We start from the raw sequence: 12,450 nt of genomic DNA, 5'->3' as shown, positions 1-12,450 counted from the left end.
TTGACATTTGGATGATCATCTTCAGCATTTGATAGACTCCTACCTTCAGGACCACTGTCTCCCTCCCCCACATAAGTCAGTTTAAAGCCCTCCTGATGAGGTTTTTGAGTTTTGTGGCAAAAACATTCCTCCCAACTTTTGTGAGGTGCAGTCCATCACTTGCCAGAAGTCCATCATCAAGAAACTGCAGACCGTGATCTAGGAATCCAAACCGTTCCTGTTTGCACCATTTGCGAAGCCAGTTGTTCACTTCCCCTATTTTTCCCTCTCTCCCTGGGCCATGTCGTTCAACTGGGAGGACAGAAGAGATGACAATTTGTGCATCTAATTGCTTCAACTTCCTGCCCAGAGCCTCATAATCATTTTTGATCTTCTGTAAGCTATGGCTTGCAGTGTCATTGGTTCCCACATGCACCAAAAGGAAGGGGTATTTGTCGGTGGGTTTTATTATTCCTTGCAGCCGTTCTGTTACATCTTTGATCTTGGCCCCAGGTAGACAGCACACCTCTCGAGACATCTTGTCAGGCCCACAGATCACTGCTTCTGTACCCCTCAGTAGGGAATCCCCAATCACCACTACACGCCTCTTCAGAGGCTTGGTTGGGATTCTTCTATGTGCTGTCCCTTCCAAGGTTACCTGCATATTTCCAGAGGACTGACTTGGTTGCTCGTCTTCATATTCCTCATCAACTGTGATGAGGGAGAGATCCTCAGGTGGAGTCTGTTCCTCGTCTTCCATGAGCACTTCAAAACGGTTGTTTAATTCTAAGCACTCAGAGCGATCCCTGGGCCTTCTACTTCTATGAGTCACGTTCCTCCATACATCTGGCTGCTGTGTTGGGGAACTGACCTCCTCCTCAGGGAGATCCCCTGTCTCCTCCTTGGTGCAGACAGTGTGCTCTGCTGCATCCAAGAAAAGCTCCAGCTCTTTAATTCTCTGGAGCGTAGATACACGCCCCTGAAGCTGCTGCACCTTCTCTTCCAGAAGGGCAACCTTGTTTTCTAGTAGGGCAACCAACTTGCAATTGTTGCAAGTGTAGCTACCCACATCCTTTGGCAAGAAAACAAACATTGCACAGGAATTGCAGGTGACAATGGTTGTTCCCTCCACCTCCATCTTGAAAACCTTGAGGTCAAGGGGGAAAGAGGAAGAGGCCTAGGTCCCCCCTAACAAACGTATGAGACTTGCTGCCCTAGGTCAAAAAGATGGGTAAAACTGCGCGCGCCGATAGGCGCGCGCCGCTGCACTCCAAGCTCTGACTAGCTCCGCCCACAGCTAATCACCTGAACTTCCTGACTCACACTTCTAGGTGAAAGGTCACAGCCAGAAACAAACAAGGTCACAGCCAGAAACAAACACCCACACAAGCCTGGACAGTCACCCAAATCCAAGAGGCAGCAGCCCTAGAAAACCAGCACAAGCACACAAACAAGTAAGAAAACAAATAAGCACACAAACTTACTCACACACAGCCCCAAAAGACAAAACCACAAAACCTACAGAGTGTCTCCCAAGCTCAGCTCACCTTCTGCTCCTTCCTCAGTCACTGCACTCCAAGCTCTGACTAGCTCCGCCCACAGCTAATCACCTGAACTTCCTGACTCACACTTCTAGGTGAAAGGTCACAGCCAGAAACAAACAAGGTCACAGCCAGAAACAAACACCCACACAAGCCTGGACAGTCACCCAAATCCAAGAGGCAGCAGCCCTTCTGCTCCTTCCTCAGTCACTGCACTCCAAGCTCTGACTAGCTCCGCCCACAGCTAATCACCTGAACTTCCTGACTCACACTTCTAGGTGAAAGGTCACAGCCAGAAACAAACAAGGTCACAGCCAGAAACAAACACCCACACAAGCCTGGACAGTCACCCAAATCCAAGAGGCAGCAGCCCTAGAAAACCAGCACAAGCACACAAACAAGTAAGAAAACAAATAAGCACACAAACTTACTCACACACAGCCCCAAAAGACAAAACCACAAAACCTACAGAGTGTCTCCCAAGCTCAGCTCACCTTCTGCTCCTTCCTCAGTCACTGCACTCCAAGCTCTGACTAGCTCCGCCCACAGCTAATCACCTGAACTTCCTGACTCACACTTCTAGGTGAAAGGTCACAGCCAGAAACAAACAAGGTCACAGCCAGAAACAAACACCCACACAAGCCTGGACAGTCACCCAAATCCAAGAGGCAGCAGCCCTCAATGGTAGCCCAATAATGGTACTGCACTAGATGGAGTAATGATTTGCTTATAGCTGCATACTCAAGTATAGCCACAGACAGGGTACTAGCTAAGTGACCTGCCTCCCATTGACTTTAATAGGCCAGGCATCAAGCCACTTCAGCCTCCAAGTGGACTTTGAACAAGAATTGCATTCCAGGCCATTTTATTGCACATTTCCCCTAATATACAAAGGTCTATATTTAATATGCACATTTTTTCGTAAGCAATTTCCCATACTATAGTCATACTACAGTGGATTTTTTTATATCTTATTTTCACCAAGATGTGCATTTTAATGCACCCTTTCCCTTAATTTTTTTTTCTCCCACACATTTTTTTTGGAGAGATTTACTGCAAAATTCAGAAACTGAAAATTTCAAAAGATAGTTGTGTTTTGGAAATTACATATTAGGTAGGTTCATCTTAAGATGTGAGCCAGATCAAATTTCTCCCTTATTTCTAACTGTTGTCTTGGAAGTATATAGAAACATGCTTCCCCCCTATCTTAGAAAGTTTTTTCTGCTGTTAATCTTGCCAGTGTACTTACTTGGATAACATTAGCACACTTCATGTATTATTCACATAAAGGAACAACACAGATACAAGGAAAAGTGGCGCTGCACATTCAGCCCCACTGAGTCTGTGTGGCTCTTCCTAGCCAAAGACTTTCTTTTTAACCATGAAGGACTCAAAACCATGCAGGTTCCCTCCATGAATAGAAAAGGCTTCTCACTTTTGAAGTTATCTTCTCAACACAAATTGGGCCACAATGAACTATGTGGAAAAGACTCTCTTGAGAGGTTGTGGATTCTGCTCCATTGGAGGTTTTAAAGCAGAGATTGGATTTGTCATGGATGCTTTAGTTGAGATTCTGGCACTGCAAGGGGTTGGACAGGAAGGCCCCCTTCTAACTCCACAGTTCTATGATTCTGTGACTACTAGGGATGGGGGAGGAATTCTATTCAGTTCACATTTAAAGGCTAACCTACCAAATCGGAACATTCTGGAACATTATACAAACCAAAACACAGCCAACCTTCAAAAGTCATGCTTCTCTGAATTCTGTAATTCAGTTCTCCAGCAAAGTAATCTTTACAGAAACTCATATCCTGGAGCAAAGTGTCCATAGAAATGCATATATTAATGAAACTGTCAAACAGAAATGCATTATGTTAGGGGAAAATGCCCAGGATAAATGTGTATATTTTGGAGAAATTTGCACTAAAATGCTGGTTAATGATAAATGAGGACTGGCTCAAGGAAAATTTCATGGCTGAGTGGGGAATTGAACCCTGGTTTCCCACGTCCAAGTTCAACACTGTAGCCAAACTGACTTCACTAAGTAAAGCATGAAGAAGGATATTGTTTTACTGAAATGGAAATAAGTTCAAGTAAAATACAGTTATGCAGATTTGTTTGTTTTAATGATGTTTACACTCTCCTTGCTAATAGAAAAGAAAATGCAGTTAGTGTACAAGTGAATATATCTACTACTTGTAAAGGAAACCCAGAGATTTTGTTTCTCCTCTCCCAATTACAATTTCAGTTCAAAGTATGATAAGTATAGCAGCACGCTAACACGGATGGGTGCACCACTTTTGTAATCAGCAATGAAACCGAAATGAGATAAGATGGTTCAGGTTTAAATACTCTACCTCCTGAAATAAAAATGAAATGAAATTATGGCACAATAGTTTTCACTTTAAATAATTCTGAAGAATTGATCATATCAAGGAGATGAAGCATGTAACATTAGTCCAAGCAAACAACTGTCTCCAAAGCATTATGTAATTGCTGAAGCTTACTCACATGGCTAGTTCCATTATTTCAGTAATTTAAAGACAAGCACAGAATCAGTGGTGCCGAATTAAAGTATAGATCTATGAATCTGCATATCATCCCTCACAAGACAGAGAAACCAGTAGGAGAACGCTTGAAACTCCCAGGACATTCTATACAAGATCTCAAAGTAGCTGTCTTATTACAAAAGAATTTCAGAAATAGACTGGAAAGAGAAGTTGCTGAATTGCAACTTACCAAACTTAAAACCATGGAGAGACCTGGTCTGAATAGAGACATTAGATTCTTATCTCATTATACATGATAAAGCTATTTTTAGCCATCTCACCCCTTGCTTTTTCCTGTAAGACCAATTGCAGTCGTTAACAGTCGTCAACAGGTTTACCACACCTATCAGCCAATCACCCATTCCCACCACCCTTCTGAGTAATACCGCTCCCCCACCCTCTCACTATATATAAGGGTCTGGAGACTTCTGTTTCAGTGTATCTGAAGTGTGCATGCACACGAAACCTCATACCAATGACAAACTTAGTTGGTCTCTAAGGTGCTACTGGAAGGAAATTTTTTATTTTGTATCATCCCTCCTGATAGTCATGTTTTCATCAATTATAGAACTCAGAATTAAGCTATAGATGCTTAAATAGATGACTGATTTCTTCTGGATATGACATAAATCTATAGGAGTGGATCATAGTGTTTCATGCCACCCCGTTTCCTATCAAGGAAAAGCTGCATCTTGATGGGGAACTACATTTCATGGCATTTTATTAGCAAGGTCTCCTTGTATTCATGTTGTGTTAAATTACTCCATCTTCCGACCCCGCTCCTCCAACCACCACCACATGACTACATTTTATGTCTACGATTAATATACCGAAGGTACTCAGTCTGCTGATTTTATGCTGATATAGCAACAGCTTATGCACTATTTGTGTCTTGATATTTGTCACACCTCAGTAATTTTACTAAATGTTCCCGCCATTCTCTTACGTTGTAAAGAATGAGCAGGTTCCATCAATTTACAACGAAAATACTGAACAGAAAGGCTTCTCGTAAAACAGCACCAAAGTGACGCCTGTAAAGATCAAGCTCAAACAACGTAATTGCCAACCAGGGCCATGAAACAGATAGTGTGTAAAGCAAGATTGATTTATGAAGCCTGATTTGAAACGTATATCTGAAGAATCTGTTGAACAGAATAATTCGGAAAGAAATCACCAGAATGTATGCATGTGCCTAGAATGTATGCCTGCGCAGGTGAACATCAGGAGGATTGAAAACAACTGGGAGACTGCTGGGTACAAGCATGTGTTTGTTTGTTCCTCCCTCTGGCATGTAGCTGGGAGCTGCTCGTACAGAGGGATGAAATGAATGGCAAGAACCAGAGGACAAGGGCTAAAGTGGATCATTACTGAGCTGATCAGTTTCCATCTTTTGCAAACAATGGCAGACAGAGAGGCAATTATCACTAACCTCAGAACTTTGCAGTGCGTGTTTGTATTGCCCCAGGTAAGAAATGAAGTGAAAAATCACTTTGTTTGGGGTTGTTGCCTTTGGTTGAATTGTTATTCAGAAGACATATCCTTCTGAATTATCGTTTGTTAATTGTTTAAGCATTTTATTCCATTAAACGCTGAGTTGGGTGGGTGATGTAGTACATGCAAAGATAGTGTGATAGTTGAGAGTTTGTGTATGATAGCATGATTTCTGAATTCTTGCTTTGTGAGGATAGATAGTCTTCTGATTCTATTTTGATGTATTTATGTTTTAAATAGATTATTTGTTTTTTTAATCTTTTATTTATGTACATTGTCTTGAGAGATGTTACGTAACACATGGATTATTATTAGCATGGCAGCAATTTCACTAAATGTGGAATATATATGTGTGTATGTGGTGTGTTATATATGTTATATATAATTACTTTGCAACACAAGGTCCTCTAATGTTGGCTCCATCCAACAGCACCATCTATAATATCATGAAGTTTTAATCTAAAATTAGCATCGTGATGACCATCAATCTATTTTGTGGCATGGATTAATAAAATGTCCATTGAGCCTGAGTTGTATCCAACTAAGTTCTACATTGTTGTTGTTTAGTCGTTTAGTCGTGTCCGACTCTTCGTGACCCCATGGACCATAGCACGCCAGGCACTCCTGTCTTCCACTGCCTCCCGCAGTTTGGTCAAACTCATGATCTACATAGACTAGACCTAATAAAGTCAACAAAATCCTACTCAGAGTAAACCTACTGAAATTAATGAACCTACGTTAGTCATGTCTATTAACTTCAATGAGTCTACGCTGAGTAGAACTAGCATTGAATAACACCCAAAGTACCTAAGTTAATTGTGTCCATTAATTTAAGTGGGTCTACTCTAAGTATGACTAACATTGGATACAAACCCTTATATATATTAAATGCATATAATAAACATTTGCATCAGGGTTTTACTGCACTTGCTTTGCCACTTCTGAATACACAACGAAAACAGCTTGCCATGGAAACAAATGTGTCTTCTGATCAAATCACAAAGTAATTCCACTGGCTTATGCTCATCAGCTGTTTGGGCTTTAGCAAACATATAATACCTAGGAAGTGTGGCCATTCTTTTACAGATTTCCTTTACAGTGAAATTAATGTATGCCCCAGTGTAACAGCTGTCTTTCATTTATCTGATTTTTATTAAAGCTGAAGTATGCCAGTTCTGATTAACAGACTTTAAAAATATACCAGTATATTCCTTCTCACTTTTTAATTCCATTCTCTTGGAGTGGTCCCCTCTCCTGTAGTACAGCATAATGTAAAAACACCCAGAAGCTAGTACCCTTAGAACAAAGCCTCTTTGAACATCAGTCGACTCCTATGGTTTGAGATCATGCACTGAAGAAAGTCATATACGAAAGGCCAGTCTCCTATGTAATGGGTTTCCTTTGAGACTCAAAACTTTAGTAAAGCCCTAGTTCATGATGAATGAAAGAGCAAAATGCCACTTTCAAACTAGATTGCCCAGAAGCCTGTTTCTCGGGATCTTTCCAGTGTGTGTCCAACTCTGAATAGACAGAAATAAGAGCCAAATATATCACCAGTGACATTCAAGTAAACCCATGTTAGAGATTAATTCATTTTGTTTAATAGCCACAGTGCTTGAAATAACATGCAACTCCCAACTATCCTCAAGCACACACTATGTAGAAAACTGGTGGATTTTACATATAGTTTTGCCACTTAATCAATAATTTAATTATTTGCAGCTACTCATGAAATTCTCAATCCGTCTCCCAAGTGTAGTGACACCATCCATCATCCTTTTTGTAGACACACTGATTTCTGTCAATTGCCTTGACAAAATGGTTTGTATCGAGCATGAGCACTGCCGCCCCCGCCCCCCCATATTGTCCTTTTCTTGGAAATTGTGTTGTCAGTTATGATTTTACAATGCTTTTTTTTTTTACAATTACTGAAATCATTTTGATTGATAAGGTACTTGTGTAATGCCCAGGTTTAAGATCGGTCATGAGGAATTTCAGCAGTGACAAAGAGGGGGGAAAAGGACACCTTGGTAGGTAAAACATTTATCCTTTCTTAACAATGGTAGATCAAGACTTTAATCTGGGAAATAGTGAGTAGGAAGAGTTAGGTTGCTTTGTATGAATTTACGGTATAATAACCAAAATATTTTGTAAAATCATTAAGTCCAATGAAAGTAAGTCCAATACAAAGTCCAATACAGAATGCCCAGCTTGTTTACAACTGTTTGCCTGCATTGCCCTGTGGTGCATAAATGTTTTTCCTTGTAGACTTCCTCCACCTTCAATAGAGCCCCCTAGAGAAATGTTCCATGTTATTGTAACCCCATGCAATGGCAAAGTGTGGGGGAGGCTGAGAGGGGCATCACCATGGGCACAGTTGGGGAGGCACATCACAGTGCCCTGCCCCATCATGAGCATTTGTGTCCTTATCTTCGCCCTCCAGCTGGAGGGCAGCTGAGAAGGATGCAACAGGCATGTGCCCTGGTCCCTGCGAGTCCAGTGCAGCTTTTGTGAGCGGTGCTATGCTCGCGGGGGCCAGGGCACGCAACTGCTTGTGGCGCCCCATGAGGCCAGCATCATTTTTGTCAGTTTCACATCCCGGGCGCAGGCAGGGAACACTCCGCCGCTGTCACCGTGTGAGTTTCATGTACTTGTGCTGGTATACTGAGATTGGGTGCCGAGTTGCACCATATTTTGTGCTGTGCCATTGTGATGTGGATGGGATAGCAATTAACACAGGAGGGGTGTGTGTGTGTGTGTTTCCCATTGAAGAAAATGAGTGGTAAATTCTTTTTGGCAATTCTTGGGCTGGTGTAAAAGTTGCACCATCAAGGAGATTGAAGGAGTACAGGATAAGGCATAAGTTTCTTTCTCCACCATGCTATGTTCATTCTGTCAATGTATGACGGTTGTTCCGAAAGCGTTAGCATGTAAATGCTAAATCTACTGTTCTGCCAGCATAGTGGCGCCTCATAAAGCCCTTCAGCTAGCCTAACTCTAGGATAAGATTGGACTCCAGTGTATGCTCTTAAGATTGCAAAAGTTTGTGGCATTTTGAAATGAGCTTTGAAAGGTTTTAAAACTCAAAACAGCTGGTGCTTCAGGACATGAATCACCCTGCAATCCCTAAGGAGAATTTTGTAGCATCTTTAATATGTAAATGATCCATCCAGTCTATGCTTGATGCTATGTGTGTGGCACTCTCTAACAATTACACTGTAAATGCAAGGGCTGGTCACTTACAGCCCAGATCTGGTTTAGAGCCTGATTGGGCAACCTCAGATTAGGTCTGATCTGGGCCCCAAACCAAATTGGGCACTTGCAGAGCCCTAATCGTCTAACTTAGGGCTTCCAGCCCAAATTAAACATGCAGTTGGTATCAAGGAAAGAGGGAGAGAAGGGAAGGCAAGCAAAGACTCTCCTCCTGTGTGTTCAATCAAGGTTCGAAACTCTAACTAAACATGCAGTTGGCAGGGCGAGGACAGGTGAGAGTCTCTGCCTGTATCTCCTCCTTTCCTCCCCCATCATCAATGACATGTTTAATTAGGGTTCAAAACATATGCTTGCCACCCCCATTTTGTTAGCCTCAGATCCTTCTGCGTGGACCCAGCCTGACCCAAGGTGATCTGGGGCTGCCTTAATATGTTCCTAGCAAATCCCAATTGGGCTTGATTCAGTTGGGGATCTGGGATTTGTCCAAAGTTGATGCACAGCCGTAGCAAATAGCTATGGGAGGAAAAATAAAATGAGCAAACCAGGCATCATGACTGCTGATAATCAGCACTTAGCTGAGTACAGCAGTATGTAGAAATTTGATCTGGGTTTGGTGCGGGGGGGGGGGGGATATCCAGGAATTTCTTCAGCCAAAGTTGGCAACCCTACCTAATTGGAAAAGGATTTTCAGGATTGTGATGTTTGCTTCATATTGAGGTGAGTCTTACAAACCTGCCTTGGTTTGTCATCCAAGTTGTGCTCTGATAATACTCTTCAGGTGTTCAAAATGATCCTTTCATATTGTGAAGTATAGTAGAAAGTATCATATACAACAGTTATGATTCAGCAAAATAATTATTTATTCTTTTCATATCAGATTCTGAATATTGATACTGCAGATATTTGGGCCTGCAGGCAGCTTATGACACTACATAGAATCTCATTTACATTTAAGTCTTGTTCTTGAATATAACTTCACTTTTTATATAATGAGTAGCTGAAAAAGAAAACTACATTTCTGTCTATGCTTCACCATGTCTTTTTAGATGCCTTTTCTCTGCCTTATTCATCATAGAATCTAGCAGCATATTTCCCAAGTTTTGAAACTCCTCAAAGGGATGAATAATTGTCAGATGCTTCTCATTATCCATATATTCAACATTTCCAAACTTTCCCAAGACAATTTCATTGTGTAGCACTTGAAGTAAGCTGAAGTTAAAAGTGTGCCACGGCAATGATTTCATAATACTACTTGACAATATGAGATAATGTGCACTTTATGTTGCTTATATTCTTCACACAAAATACCTCTGACATTTCATTCCTGAATGTGTTTGGATGAGCAATACACGCAAGAAACTGAAAGTAATGAAGGGTATTGTTAAGACTGGCAATACACACACACACACACACACACACACACACACACACCACAACCGAGAGAGAGATAGCTCAGCCAGTAGAGCATGAGGCTCTTAATTTCAGGGTTCTGGGTTTGAGCCCCACATTGGGCAAAAAGATTCAGGAGGAGGTTGGACTAGATGACCCTTCTGGTCCTTTCCAACTCTGTGATTCTAAAGTGACTGTGGATGGCATTTATCATCTTCTAAAGCAGGTGGCACTGTGGCACCATAGAGCCTAGGGCTTGCCGATCAGAAGGTCAGCGGTTCGAATCCCTGTGACGGGGTGAGCTCCCGTTGCTCGGTCCCAGCTCCTGCCAACCTAGCCATTCGAAAGCACGTCAAAGTGCAAGTAGATAAATAGGTACCGCTCCAAGTGGGAAGGTAAAGGGCGTTTCCGTGTGCTGCTCTGGTTTGCCAGAAGCGGCTTTGTCATGCTGGCCACATGACCTGGAAGCTGTACGCCGGCTCCCTCGGCCAATAATGCGAGATGAGTGCTGCAACCCCAGAGTCAATCATGACTGGACCTAATGGTCAGGGGTCCCTTTACCTTTTAAAGCACCATGGTTTTTCTTCTCTCTGCACTACTCCCAGCAGTCATTCCTCCTCTGGCCATTGCTACGGACACACAACCTGTCTGTCTGTCTCTAGGCTCTGCTGTCATCTGCAAGGGATTCCCACAGGGTAGGGTTGATGCTGCCAACCTTCATGTCATGTTTGCGTACATCTTTGTATCGCAGAGTCAGTCTGCCAATGGGCCTGGTGCCTGAAACCAGCTCCCTGTAGAATGTTCTGTGGACGCGACCAAGCCAGTGTAGCTGTCACAGACAGGAGTGTGAACATGCTGGGAATGTGGACTTGAGAGAGCACATCTTTGTTTGGAATTCTGTTCTGCCACGTGATACCCAAAATCCTCCTGATACAGCCCATGTGGAAGATGTTGAGGCCGTCACTCTTGATGGTTGTAAGTTGCCTGCAACTCACTTCCATAAAGCAGTGTGCTCAGCGTGCAAGCCTGGTAGACCTTCATCTTGGTACATGCACACATTCACCACAAGTAGGATGTGGTTCGTGACTGCAGCCACCACTGAGTGTAATGGAAAATTAATTAGGAAACTAGTATATAAAGAATGATGGTGGAAGCAAAAAATAGATGTCGCAGCAGCAGACAGCTAAACCACACATTGCTGATGGCAATCAAAATAACACATGTGGATTGAGACTATTCAGCATTTATAGTATTTTTTTTTCCAAGTCTGCCAGCAGTCACATCAATGAAGGCAACCACATCATTGGTGCAGACATTCTTTCCCTGCTTGCGCTAACAGAAATGTTATCTATAGAATATCTTGCATTTTGTACCAAATGTAGCATATGGTACCATACAAAGTTATTTAAATACTGTGAGATGAAGTGTCAGTTAAGAGAGACTGACGGGTGAATACATCTGTCAATGTCAGTGTTTCTCCAGAACTCAAAGACTTAAACAAACTTTTTTTAAATGCATTTTAAAATAACTGCAGGCTTAATTTTCTTGTTTGTGCTGTTCCTTTAAAAAAAACAACAGACTTATGAAATCTTGGGGTTTTTTGGTGTGTTTTTTTACAGATATCTACAGGTGTTCTTGTTTGCTTCGGGATGATCTCTTCAGTGATTTAATTTTAACCATTTACTGTTTAAAACATCATAGGTGTTTCCATGGTAACAAGTTATGGTGCTATTAACATATAAATGGAACATCCCAGATGTATCAGGGCATATACAGATCAAATTAATAAGTACATTTATATTCCCACCTTTCTTCCACAGTTGAACTCAAGCCAAGCATAGCTGACATTCCCAGGAGGTCTCCCATCTCAGCACAGGCCAGATACAGGCCTGCTTAGCTTCAGCATTGTGTGTCCTCAGACTGGGATCATGAACTGTGACCGTGAGTAGGTATATTTCTTTGAAAAGGGAATCAAGACACAATTGCTCTCATTAGTAAATATTTGAATACTGTATCGGTTCTAACTTTTTAATTTTTTTAAAAAAAACCTCAAATGTGAACATTAATTTGATAATTTAAAATCAGTATAAGTACTTTCCATTTGAGCCACCTTTAGTTATGTAGGCTTGTATTTAGGAATTTGTGTGGTGGGGATAAATTAATAGATGTTTCATGGTGTTAAACTGGATTTTGTATATACTATTAATTGGAAGTTCTCATATATACCGGTATTAACTAGCTGGCTCGGCCACACGTTGCTGTGGCTCAGTCTGTTAAATGAAGCCTCA

The 12,450-nt window shown here is 41.8% G+C and overlaps 1 long non-coding RNA gene across 1 annotated transcript in view; it reads left to right on the top strand.

Moving 5' to 3' along the window:
- LOC118084771 (uncharacterized) overlaps window positions 1-12,103 on the top strand; it is a 32,022-nt gene extending 19,919 nt beyond the window's left edge. The window contains exon 3 of the long non-coding RNA XR_004692571.2: window positions 11,983-12,103. This is a non-coding gene — a long non-coding RNA (uncharacterized LOC118084771). The remainder of the gene's footprint in view (window positions 1-11,982) is intronic.
- Window positions 12,104-12,450: the final 347 nt, after the last annotated feature.

Source organism: Zootoca vivipara, chromosome 4 (genome assembly GCF_963506605.1).
Source record: "Zootoca vivipara chromosome 4, rZooViv1.1, whole genome shotgun sequence".
Lineage (NCBI taxonomy): Eukaryota > Metazoa > Chordata > Lepidosauria > Squamata > Lacertidae > Zootoca > Zootoca vivipara.
Note: the sequence above shows the minus strand (reverse complement) of the source record. Positions and strands in the feature narration are given on the sequence as shown.